Source organism: Triticum dicoccoides, chromosome 4B, assembly GCF_002162155.2.
Source record: "Triticum dicoccoides isolate Atlit2015 ecotype Zavitan chromosome 4B, WEW_v2.0, whole genome shotgun sequence".
In the NCBI taxonomy this organism is placed as follows: Eukaryota; Viridiplantae; Streptophyta; class Magnoliopsida; order Poales; family Poaceae; genus Triticum; species Triticum dicoccoides.
This window is the reverse complement of record NC_041387.1, coordinates 41,830,520-41,844,176: the sequence shown is the minus strand read 5'-3', so window position 1 is coordinate 41,844,176 and position 13,657 is coordinate 41,830,520.

Below are 13,657 nucleotides of genomic sequence, written 5' to 3'. Positions count from 1 at the left end.
ATTTCTCTTTAGCAGAGACATTGCTCCAGTCAAGTAATTGTTTTTTCCCACTTCGTTTGTCCATTTTAATGGTGAAGGTACCATGCGGTCACCCTAAAAAAATGGTACCATGCGGTCTGGTAAACTTTTTCTGCGAGCGTTTTCTCCCTTCCCCTCGATGTCTAAGGCTAACTCTTCCTTCCAAACGTTGCCGATGAACCCATGGATTCGTCCCTCCTCTACCCGCTGCTCCCACAGTAGGTGATAGTGGGGGAGGATCCCGGTGCCTTCGCTCCGGCTAGTAGTTTAGGTTGAAAATTTTTAGTCCTCAATGGTGTGGTGCTCGGGCAGATGGCGGCGCTTCTTCTTTGAGTTTGTCTTCCTGGTTCCGATCCTTTTTTAATTCGTCTATCTGGACGTAGTTAACGGAGCTCCGACGTAGATTCCTACTGTCTTCTTGGTATGTGTGTGCGTGCGCGTAAGCATGCGTTCCTCTTGCGCTCCTCTTATTCTTGTGCTCCTCTTATTGCTGTATGACAACGAATGTTATTTGCACAACCATGTGTCCCTTTGCTAGCTATCTGAGGTTCGAGCATCACATGGTCCCTCAAACACGCGACGCGTGCAGGAAGTTCTAGTAAATTTTGGTTGCGACATTCTTTAACAATTGAGGATGTTTTGTGGTAGCATCTTCATGTATGGATTTACATTTGTGAATAATGGTCATGTAATGGATGGTGGATCCATGAAATTGGAATACTCCATTATATTTACCGTTCAAGTATTATTGTTCTCTTTGTAGAGAAATGGTCGTTGTTATGTGATGAGAAAAGTCCACTTTACAATGTTGAACTTTTTTTTCGAAAAGGGGAGACTCCCCGGTCTCTGCATCAGAACGATGCATACGGCCACATTTATAAATAAAATAGGTTTAACAAGGTCTTAAAGTCGTGAAACAAAATAAAGGCTAGCTCACAGAGAGCCTGAACGCCAAAAATAAGAAGGCCATAGAGCCACAACCGGCTGGCATAATAAAGATAGGAAAACTAATCGCCTATCCTATTACATGATCGTCATCCAAACCGGTTGAAGATATCCCGCGCTACCATCTCCCACCGGACAGATCCAGTAACCAAACGCTCCCTGGCCTCCGTCTGAGTGAGTAAGGACCACATACGGATCAACATCGTAGCTCGGAATAAAACCTGCAAAAAATGAATAGTTGTTGTTCTGTTAAAAGCCAAATCATTTCTGCAATTCCAAATTGCCCATAACAACGCACATACTCCTACACGAATGTGTCTAGCTGTATCAGACTCTATCCCATCAAGCCACGTTTCGAATAACGTACCGACCGAATTCGGAGAAGTAATGTTAAAGGCAATTTGCACGGTGCGCCACAAAATTCTCGCCAACGGGCACTCAAAGAAGAGGTGCTTAATGGTCTTGTCCCGATCATAGAAACTACACCTAATAGATCCTGTCCAATTGCGCTTAACCAAGTTGTCCTTTATTAAAATGACTTGTTTATGTGCAAACCACGCAAACACTTTAATTTTCAAAGCAACTTTTACGTTCCAAACATGTTTGGAACTAGGAATGACACTCGAGTTAATAACATCGATGTACATCGACTTAACCGTGAATTGTCCAGACCTAGTAAGAGTCCAACACAACTGATCGGGCTGATGAGCTAGCTGAACCTCCATCAGTCTACTCACCAAATGAATCCAAGCTTCCCATCTCTCACCAACAAGCACCCTCCGAAACTGAATATTAAGGGGAATGGGCTGCATAATCATTGCAACTAGCGCATCACGTCGCTGCACAATACGATACAGGGACGGGTACTGGAGCGTCAATGGTGTATCACCAAGCCAGGTATCCTTCCAGAAACAGGTATTGTTGCCATCACCGACTAAAAACTTTGTTCTATTAAAGAGGGTTGCCTTAACTCTCATAAGCCCCTTCCAGAACGGCGAATCAGTTGGTCTCACTGTCACCTGTGAGAAATTCTTGGACTGCAGATACTTGTTACGGAGAATCTGCGCCCATGTTGCGTCAGTCTCAACTGATAGCTTATACAGCCACTTACTGAGCAGGCATCTGTTCTTGACCTCAAGATTCTCAATACCCAGACCCCCTTGGTCCTTTGGTCTACAAATGATATCCCACTTGGCGAGACGATACTTTCTCTTTAGTTCATCACTCTGCCAAAAAAATCTTGATCGGTAGAAGTCCAGCCTTTTCCTAACCCCAACTAAAACTTCAAAGAAAGATAGTAGGAACATCGGCATACTCGTGAGCACCGAATTAATAAGAATCAACCGGCCTCCATAAGACATAAGTTTGCCCTTCCAGCAACTAAGTTTCTTCTCGAATCGATCTTTGATGCATTTCCACTCTCTGTTTGTTAGCTTACAATGTTGAACTTACCACTCGCTTAACATCAAACCCTAAACTCAAACGGTTGCCCCACACCCCGCACTAACCACCTGGTATATGAGTCAACACCCCCCCTGGCAACGGTTCATTTTTAAACCGTGAAGTTGTGACCCCTTTTAGAAACTTGCAGTTGCGATCCCATTCAAAAACTTGTAACTACAACTCCTTCTCAAAAATTATAGTTGCGACCACATTTAAAAACTTGCACGTGTGATCTTATTTGAAAACTTGCAGTCTTCGAGAGACTGTTCTTTAGGTATCTTTAGATTGTTTGGAGGTCGTCACCAATATCAATAGTTTGCTCAATGTCGATATGCTACTAGTCTTCAAGAGACTGATCTCCGGCGAAGTTCATTCAGGGAGGTATCTTTCGGCCATGAGAAAAGACACAATAATGGAGAGGAGCATGGTTTGGCTAGAGCTACGACTTCTCTCTCCATCGAGCGCCATGTTTGGCTATCGGTTTTATGTCATATTATTTGTATTACCAAGAACTTTCAATGATGAATATAGCTCGATGGTAAAGAAACTCGCATGTTCCATTTCATCCACCCCACAGGATTGTGTGCTTCGATTGAATGGTCACATGCATGATTGAGGAACAACTAATTCTCATCTAGATGAGAAACAACAAAACCATTGACTTCTGAAAGTACTTCTATTCAGTCGCCTGATCGGAGGCTACACGTCAGTGTGTCGTCTGTGCGCCACATGCCCCTTACTGAGCTGCCCTGCAACTTGGCCCTTGTTGCAAGACGTGTGAGCGCATGGTGAACTATGTTGTAGATCGATGAAGGCGAGGCATGCAACAACTCTACCTGTACATTTGTCTGCAACATGAACCTTGTTGCAAAACGCACGAGCACATGGGCTCAATTGAGAGAACACTTTGAAAGGAGTGCAACATGGCTCATGTTGTAAAAACCCTGAGCTTAACACGAGCCGCGGCTCCATCAAACGGCTACCCGGACGGTCAATCTTTTAGGATTATATCATTTGATCGACACATAGTGTTGGCCTTAACTTTCAATCATTTTCTTAGAAAAGGAGGATTACCCCGGCCTCTGCATATGGACAATGCATTCAGTCATTTTATTAATTATTCATAAAAACCTTACAAAGTAGTATATCAGGTAGTCTGAAGCCACCATCTTAGCAACAACTGTCGTTACTCCTATCCAGTTGATGTAGGGTGTCGGTAGTCCGAGTCTAATACCAAACAGACATCGCACCAAAGCCTAACATCTAAAGCTGGAGGTCCCAACCAAGCCACATACTGAACTTGGGGTACAAACCGGTCCGACACACTCTCATGTGTCGTCGCCGTCGTCTTTCACCAATCCATCTTCAGAGCAGAAACTAACGCACCGGCTTTGCCAGACCTCTCTGCCATGACGCTAGACAACATCCTCCTCATGTGCGAGTCCATCTTCGCGCATCGGACGCCGAATCTCTACTGCGCCATGCCGCCGAGATCCGCTGCCATCAATGAGAAAGATGAAGCACCGCTCCACCAAAGAAGTCGTCCACTGGTCCCTCGAGCATGTGTACAGCTCCAAGAATGACGCCCTCAAGGGGGAAACGACACCAGAGCGTCACCGTCATCCGATCTACTGATTTAGGGGTTTTCGGGAGGTAGCGGATAGAGGTACGGAGCTTTTCCGCGACGATGCCTTCAAGAAGGTAACGACACAAAAGAGTGTCGCCATCGCCGGTCTTGCGACAAGCCAAGAACGAGGTTTTCACCCGGATCCACTCGCCAAACCTCCATCTCGCATCATGCGCACAGACCACCACCGCGGAGCGAGCAAGCCACTCTGGTCAGATCAGATCTAACCGGAGGGCCAACCATGCCTGCAGTCGACCAGTCCACCAAAGCCCTCCATGCCGCCACCGATCTGAAGTGCCACAGCGCGGCCAAGTGCCCACCGCCGAGAGAGAGCCACCGCAGCGGAGGCTCGGATCCAGGGGCGCACTTTCGCTCGTTCGGGTGCCCCGCGCCACCCTCGCGCGCGAGAAGGAGAGGCTCCTCCGCCACGGCCGTCAGCCGCCTGGCAGCTTCCTCCAGCGGCGGCGGAGTGAAGGGATGGGAAGGAGAGTGACCGGCGGCTAAGATTGAAGCGCCTCGGCCGCCTGCAGGGGGCGACGAAGGGGAAGGAAGGGAGGAACCAGCAGGCGGCGGCCGCATGCAGCTCGTACTTCCCAGTAAAAATGCGGTATGTGCCAACCAATGATCACTCGATGGCCGCACGGAATTAGTTACCCGCACACGAAGTGGCTAGAAATGGATCATCGAAAGAAAAATAAGGGCTACAAATGGTGGTGCGACATAGTCAAATCCAAGCACTCTGCAGATCTAGGACGCAACTTTCGCCATCAGGTAACACATCACCCGCCGTCGGACGCCACCGGAAAATTCAACGCGGACCACGCCGCCCGCGCCTTTCGGCCGCGCCGATCAAGAAAGCCCGCGCGGCGCCCATCCGCGCGCGGGAACGAAACGCAACGCGACGACCGCGGGCGATCGACCGAGCCATGAAGTCGGGGGCTCTGAACGCGACCGGCGGTTTTGTCGCCGGCGGGGGCTAACTTTGATTAGCCCAACTCCACCGCGCGATTCCAAACGAATGTTCGTTTTCCGATTTTGTTTGTTTGGATAGGGTAATGGAATCGTGTTCGGGCATTTCTAGGATGCGATGGTCATACCCCCAACGCGTGAACGCATCGCGGCCGCATCATGTCCACGTATATTTTCTTTGCAAGCCCTTACCTTTGTTTCATCGTTCATTTTTGATACATGAAAATACATCAATAAATTTTGACTAGTACAGCAAGCCCAAAGAAAACATAACCACAAAAATACATTTTAGAAGATACCCAACTTTCATAACTGCTCCCTTAAATTGGGTTAGGGCCTTCTCGATGCATTCATTGTTGATCTCTGGAGGAGGCTCGATCTTGCATGCTTCTTTTTTCTTCGAGTTTAAAAAAGTCGATGTTGCTTCCTCACACTTAGTCTCGTGTCTAGTCTCTAATCTAGTAATAAGTGCACTTGTCTCATCTATAGCCTCTATGCTAGCTAAAAATGCACAGACATCTACTAATTTGCGTTCTATCAATATATCGATGTACTCTTCTTCCCAATACCAAAACTTGCATCCATTCTACACAATAAAATTTAAAGTTAGCACAACTACTCAACTCTAGAGCACAAACCGAATCTAAAAAGAGCACATACTCCATCGTTTAAGCACTTGACGAACACCCATCCGAGATGTTCTGGCATTGTAGACACGCGGCGAACGACCTTCTTTGGGCAGTCGTCACACTTAATGAGTGGCAACGGTGCGCCGACGAGCTTTTGGTCAAGCACCGAGCCCGGCTGACCGCTATTCGTGTATCTGCCGGTGGACTACCGATGGTGCAGATCCGAGCGCCTAGAGGAGCCACTGCCTGCATGTGGCCTTGCGGCCCTGCCAGGGCCTTCCGGCGAGGTGCCCGGCCAGTCCATGGCGCGGCGCGGCCTCCCACAGCCAGGCGAGCTCAAGACCGACGGATCCTCCCCAAATCCGGTCGACGGGTATGCAGGTGGCCGTGGTTGGGTAGCTCGACGACGCCGAGGGGAAGGGCTGGGCGAGCGCGCGCCCGAGCTGCATGGCTGCAATGGCTGTGGCGGCGGCGGCGACAAGGAGAAGAGTGGGAAAGACTGGAGGAGGGTGCGGCCGGAGGAAGGGAGGGGCGGATAGAAAAAGGCGCGCCCTGTGCCACCGACGAACGGGCCAGGGGAGGACACGGGCAGACGGCACACGCGTCCGCTTGGTGTCCGTTTCACCCCAAACCGGCGCAAACTTGGGCCGGGGATGGGTCGAAAGCGGACACAAAGAGGACAAAAATTCGTTTGCTCCCGCGCACTGGGTCATCGGATTCGTCCGTTTTACCCCAAACGAACGCGCGGACAGGATGAGTCGCCCGGTGAAGTTGGCCTTAGCCTAGGCTATCAATCTGGGGTCAAAGCCTGGCGACGGGGGCGTGCATGGCCGGCGTGACGCACGTGGGGGGCAGATTAGGACATGTACAATGATGGCATATGGGTACATATGCCCCATGACAAAAAGTAATTTAAGGCACCTACATTTGTTTTTTCTCCCCAATGCAAGCTATCACTAGTGGGCCTCATTAAGAAATAAAAAATAAAGACTTTAGTACACATGCATCTCTATTTTTCACTTCAACATTTTCATCTTTTGTCACCGAACCACACGTTTTCTCTTCAAGCACCCGTCTCCTGGAGAGGATCCCGTTTCCCTATCCGAACCTATTTTACGTCATATCCGATTCTACGTGGCATGCGAGGCATCACCTTGAGACTGTACATTGTACATGACCTTATAAGCTCGTGTCCACGTCGCGCCAGCCGAGCCGGCCCGGTGCGGCGTGACGACAGCGGGGCCGGATGAACCGAGCGCGGTCGACCGACGGCGACGTGCGCGCGCGCGCTAGCCGTCGCGGGCCGCCGCCCGTGCGGGCCGGGCGAGCTGCACCGCGGCGTGTGAAAGCTTCCCTTGACCGTGGGGCCTTTTTCATGGGGTTGGTGCGGGACTTGCTTCCATCTTTAGCACTCGTTGGTGACGAAGTGCGGTCTCTTTTTGGCTTTGTTTCTTCCTTTCTTGAGCTTTCGGAGTCGGAAAACAGTTTTGCAGGCGTGTTTCCCGATCTATCAGACTATCAGAGCTGGCAGGATGGTTATGTGTGTGTAAAGCGCCTTTGATGTTCTGTTCTTGGCCGGGCTCGGAGGGAAAGTGGTCAGCACGCCACCACGAATGGGCGAAAAGAACGTGTGCGCCGCAAGGCAAGTGGGACACCGGTTGCACGTAAACGGTGAATTTTTGGAGAGGACTCAACTGGGTTTGGCCAGAATATGCAAGGCGACGAACGTGGCTTTGCTCTCGGATCGGTAAATTATTATGCGCACTTGTGTGCATATATACTTTTCGCCATTCAAAGATCTGTCGATCGAAGCACTCGAGATTCACGTCCCGACAGAGGCAAATGCTATAAAAATGAAACCCTTGACCGAGGTTGATGTCTACTGTGTGCGTAGTTCGGTCCACAAAGCCACCGCGCAATCATTTCCAGCTCCACCCAACACGTCAGACGGGCAAAGCTTATGCACGTGTAAAGAAGACTATAATATGCACACATTATACTACTCGATAAAGGACAGTACGAACGTAAAAACGTCAAAAAAAAGGACAGTACGTGTTTAGATAAGTATACTGTCAGAGTGTCACTGGTTTCAACATATGAACAGTATACTATACTGCTCTTTGCATCTCTGGGTACGTGAACCGATGATCATCCCACGCCACGGTTTAACGTTATCCTCGTCATTTTACCTCTTTCTCCCATACTAGTACATGACATGATGATTAGCGTGGATTCGCGGGCCGCAAAGACTACAGAAGACATGAGCCGAAAAATACAGAGGAAACGTGAAGTGAATACCAAGAGCGCTCGGCTGCATGCATGCATGCTGACATCGCTGCCTGGAGCGCTCGCTTCGAGCGCCGCGTTCCCACGGACCCCGACATCGGCGCGCGCGAGATCGACACAGCCCCGTCCCCGACCGGGGGTGGCAAAATTTTGTGTTTTGACCTTTTTGTCACACAAAATCAAGATCTGTTTCCAGTTTGAAAAAATTTCGACATTTGACCCTTTCTCCTACCGCCACGAGGCCCGGCGGTAGGATGGCACAGCCTATCGCCGGAAACTGCGGCGGTAGGATGGCACAGCCTATCGCCGGAAACTGCGGCGGTAGGGAACTTATCCACGTCAGCAGCGTAAACGGCCTTCGTCCCCCCTCTGTCAGCAGCGTAAACGGTCTCGCCCATTTTCTCATCTCCTCCACTTCCCCTCTCCGATCTTCTTCGTTGATTCACGGATTTTACGGATCGAGATGGCTTCGGAAAGAGGAAGGTAAGCTCCTCTCATCCCCCAATTAGTTTGAGTCGAATCAATCCGCTTTCTTATAGCCTAAAATGGTTCATGTTCATGTTCAAAATCATGAGGATCCCTAGTTGATATGATGAACCCTAGTTAATATAATGAACCTAGATGATTGCAATGTGATGAACCTAGTTGATGAACCCTAGGTTTAGTTTTTTTTGACCATATGAGGAACCCTCTCTAGTTGATATGATGAACCCTAGAACCTAGATGATTGCAAGGTGATGAACCTAGTTGATGAACCCTAGGTTTAGTCTTTTTTGACCATATGAGGATTGAGGAACCCTCCCTAGTTGATGAACCCTAGGTTCAGGCTTAGATTTTTTTTAACAAATGTTGAACCATCAACTTCTCAATTTTTTTGTTAACAAAATTTATGATATGATGAATATTGGAGTAAGCAAAATTTATATGATGCAAGTAGTGGAGTAAATATGATATGATATGATATTGCATTTGACCCATCTTGATATATGTATTTTATTTAGTTAATGATGAACTTTTGTTATTCATCCATATGTTTAGGTCTACAACAGTGGCACAACCATCGCCCATTCATCTCCAACACGACCTGTCCGGCTTGTCACTTCCGTACGTGTACGAGTCTTCCCCCGAGCTTCTGCAGACGGTTACCGCTTTTTCAGACGAGTTCCTACACACGATGAGGGCAGTGCGGTGGCACGAGAGGGCAAAACGGATCGCCGACGATGTGAAGTGTTGGTCGCAGAGTGTGAAGGAGTGGAAGAGAGTGACTGCAGAGATGGAGGGAGATCCAACTATCTCCCGTGAACGTCAGGAAGGGACCATTGAAGCTGCCAAGCAACACTCCAACTAGGAGCTGCGCAATTTGGGCCGGAGGATCTACTTCGAGAGCAATGCAGAGGAGAGAGCCAGGATGCCGCCCCCAAGTGCATCGGCATTTGATATCATCAGATGGGGAAGGGCGGAGGCGAAAACTTCAGCTGGCAAGGCAAGGTGGGAGTGCTTGAACGGTCGGATGCCGAGAAGCGTTCCGCCTCCGCCTGAACCGGTGGATCCGTTGTCGTATCTATCTCCACGGCCAGCCCTAACATACGAGGGGGGGGGGGAGGTTTACCCGTTATATAAACATGTCTATTGCATATGCATCTATGTTTGAGTAGGGGTTGTCAAACTATGTGGACAAGTTTGCTATTTGCTATTTCGTACTTATGAATTTATGTGTAAACAGTTTGATATTTGCTATATGGAACCTTTATTAATATGTGAGCTCATATTTTTCTATTTGTGAAACTATGTGAAACTTGTGACAAAACAAACAATCAATAAAACTTGTAAAAACCTAAACCCACAGGACCCTACCGCCAAGACCTGCGACGGTAGGTTCACGCAGACTACCGCCAAAACCTGCGGCAGTAGGGTGTTGCGCTGGCCGTTAGCTAACGGCAGTGGACCGTCCATGCCACCGCTGGAAGCCCTGGCGTTAGCCTGCATGAACCTACCGTCGGGTCCTTTGGCGGTAGCAAAAGGGTCAGATGTCAAAAAAAATTGAACTGGGGTTAGATCTCGATTTTGTTTGACAAAAGGGTCAAAACATGAAATTCGGCCATCGGGGGCGGGGTCCACTACCCTCTCAACGCGTCGTTGCATGTGTCACTCACTCGGTCGGTCCTGAGCTGGCTCAAGATTTAGGCCAACTCCACCGCGCGACCCCAAACGGACGTCCGTTTTGTCCGGATTCTGTCCGTTTGGGTAGCGCGTTGGGGTCGGTCCCAGGCCTGTCCTAGGATGCGGTGGCCATACGCCCAGCGCGCGGTCGCATCCTTTTTACCCCATCCTGTCCGCCTCCATTTTCAAGCAACAACATTTCAAATACCAGCGGCCGGCCTAGTTCACGCCAGCGGCCCTAGTTCACGCCTGGCAACAAAGCCAGCGGCCTACATGTCCTCGCCGGCAACACAGCCGGCCTCCAAAAAGAGTAGTTTTGTTCGCCGGCAACACAGCTAGCGGCCGGCAACACAACCATCGACCCAGCGGGCGGCACCCATGCCAGCCTCCAAAAAAGAATGGCCACGGCCGATCGGTCGACCTAGTTCAGGCCGTCGGTGTCGAACATCTCCTTCTGCCTGGCCTCGAACCAGCTCCTCATCTTGTCGCTCATCTTGCTCAAGTCCACGCTCATGATCGCATGGGTGACCTCCTTCGCTTTGGTTGCGGCATTGGTGGCCTCGATGTCGAGCTTCCTCTGCCTGGCCTTGACGTTCTCGGCCTCGATGTTGAGCTGCCTTTGCCGTGCCGCCTCCTCCATGTCGATCTTCCATCTCTTGGCCGCCTCCTCCATCTGAAGCTTCTTCCTTTGAAGCTCTAGGTATTGCTTCTTTTGCTCGTCCTTGCTTTGCCGCTTCTTCTCATCCCTCACATCCTTTTGAGACATCATGCCATGCAACGTCTCATGCAAGGCCATGGATAAGGCATCACGTATGTCGTCCACCTTGGAGTTGGTCTTTCCCCTCGGCCTCTTCAACGCCTCGCCATCTCCACCTCTGGCGAACTTGACCGTCTTCTTGCCTCTTTTCCTTTGTAGCTCACGTTATTGATCTTTGAACTTAGGACAATTGTTGATAATCGTCCAACAACGCATAAGAGTGAATGACTTGTTATTGTGCCGGGCCTTGAATGCTTCCAAAGATTGAAATGCCTACACCACAAGATCAACAAGAATTGGACATGCAAACATGTACAAGACCGAAGTCACTTGGCCGTAGCAAGGAAAAGGACTAGGATGAGGAGAGCATACCATGTCCCCAACGCCGAGACCACTCACGGGCCGTGCTTCAACGCTCTCAAATGCGGCGCAATATATGTTGCACTCTTGTTGGATGAACAACCACCTCTTTTGAATCGAGGTGATGCCACGGTTGCTTGTGATTTGGTAGGACTCAAACATCTTCCTTTCATGGAAAGTTTTGTGGACTCTCGTCCAAAAAACCAGGCCCTTTTGTTGCGCGTCCGTCATCGTATCTTGGCTAATCTCCATCCAACATTGGCAAAACAACTTGTCCTCATCTTGTGTATATGAACCCGTGCGAATGCTCTTCCTCCTCTTCTGTGCTTCCGCTCTTCGGGTGAGCTCGTCGATGAACAATGGCTCGCCACCAATATCCATGTCATTGCCTTCTTCTTCATCACCATCACCTTCAACATAGATGTCATCGTCCTCATGCCACGAGTCACCATGGTCGTAGTCAGCACGTTCGTCGGCCTCTTCATCGGCAGTGAACTGGCCGCGGCCATCCTGACTTTGGGTCTCGTCGGGGTCGTAGACATGGACATGCCCACCCTCGTAGATCACTTCCTCCATGAACTGGTCATAGTAGGGGTCGTCGACCGGTGCCGTTGGTGTTGGCATAGTAGAGGTCAGGCTACGCGCGCTTTCCTCACGAACGTTGGCAGCGCCTCATTTACGTGCCCGTGCCGAACAGCACACGCCATTAACGATCTGGTATTTCTAGCAATGCACTCTACGTACTCCACAGTGAAGTGAGCATACTATACTAGGACAAGGCTACCGGCAGCACTGAAACGGAAGCGCACGGAACGTAGCGACGAGACGACGGCCGGAAACCGGGGCCAAAAGAAGAGAGCTGCTAGCTAGCTACCGGCCTCGCCTGCGTTGTGTTGTGTTGCGTCCGGCCGCTGGTTGGACAGGTCAGGCGCATTAACCTCAGGTCTTAATAGCCCATGCCCCACCGCGAGTTAAGGCCGAGCGGCCGTAGGATGTGATCTGATCTGACGTGGCCGGCCGCGCGGTCAAAGCCGGGCGCCGTCCCGGTGCCGCAGCCGAGGCCAGAGGTGATGTCGCGTCAGCGGCGCAGCGCAGAGCCGTGGGGGGCCGCGCGCGCGACGAGCGAGCAAATGGCCTGCATGGGTCACGTCACGGGCGGGCGGCCGCGACCACGGAGTAGTACAGTGGTACGGCCGTGCGTCGCCTCGCCTCGGTTCTTGGCATTGGCAGGGGGGCCGGACGCAGGAGGGACAGCGAGACGTCACGGGCCAGCGGGGACGTGTGCCCAGCCCCAGCGGGAGGAAAGGGTCAGCGTTCGGGGTGGCAGTGTGGTCCACCTTGTGTTCCGTCCAAGATTTTCTGTTCTGCGAGCAACACTGGTCGTCCAATGGATGGCAGCTGGCTGGCTGTACGAGTAGGAGACCATTACGTGTACGTTAGCATGGGGGTAGTGAATTCGTATATACATCTTATATACTCCTTTCGTTTTCAAATTATGTGTTGTTGATTTAATACCAATTTATACGAAATCAGCTACACTTAATTTGGAAGTAAGGAAGACCCAACACATAGCAGGGAAGGTTATTTTAGTGGTTTTATTTTCAAATGTTCATATAAAATTTACGTGCTCTTAAGTCCCATGATCGCTTCTCGTGCCCGCATGGTCCCCCTTGATGCAAAAGCTAGAATTAAGCACGAGAAATCACCCGGGTTTTAGGCCTTTGGAGGCATAGTGATGCAATGCATGACTTAGTGGAGAGATGGTAGCAAACCTATTATAGCTCAGATGTTTAAGTTCTTTGGCGCGGAACCAGCGTGTAGGTTCAAGTCACAGACATGACATCGATGCTGGAGTTTTTTTGAATTTATTTCAGACTTTCCGATGATATTCTTTTAAGAGGGGAAGACATTCCCATCAACTACGAGTGTATGCGTGTGTATGTGAGCATCCGTGGTGAAAACCAATTTAGTGGAAGCTGGAGAATTGGTGTGCAGGAGAGGGTCCCTCGGGACGGAGTGTGGTGTTTTCGCGAGAACTGGCACTAAAGAACCCCGTGTCCTGTTTTTATGAAATTGTAGGCCCAAATCTACGTCATGTTCTCTTAAGTAGGAAAAATTTCATGAGATGAGGCTATTCGAAAGATGTGCCCAATTGAGCATTTATAACAAACTAAAACGAGTGACATGTTGAACACATGACTTTGTTTGGGTTTATTTTTAGGCACACTCCATTTGTCTAATTATTTGTTACTCTCTCCTTCCAGATTCACTAGGTCCCTATCTAAAACAACCATATTTCCCTTCGATGAAATGTTTTTTTAGACATAAGACTCAAGATGAGCCAAATTTTAAATTAACGAAGTCATCAACCGACCAGGATTACAACGAACAAAAATCTCATCAAGATGTGAAGGACATGGGAATGCATGATTAGATGATACACTCGTTGGCAAGAAGTTTTTT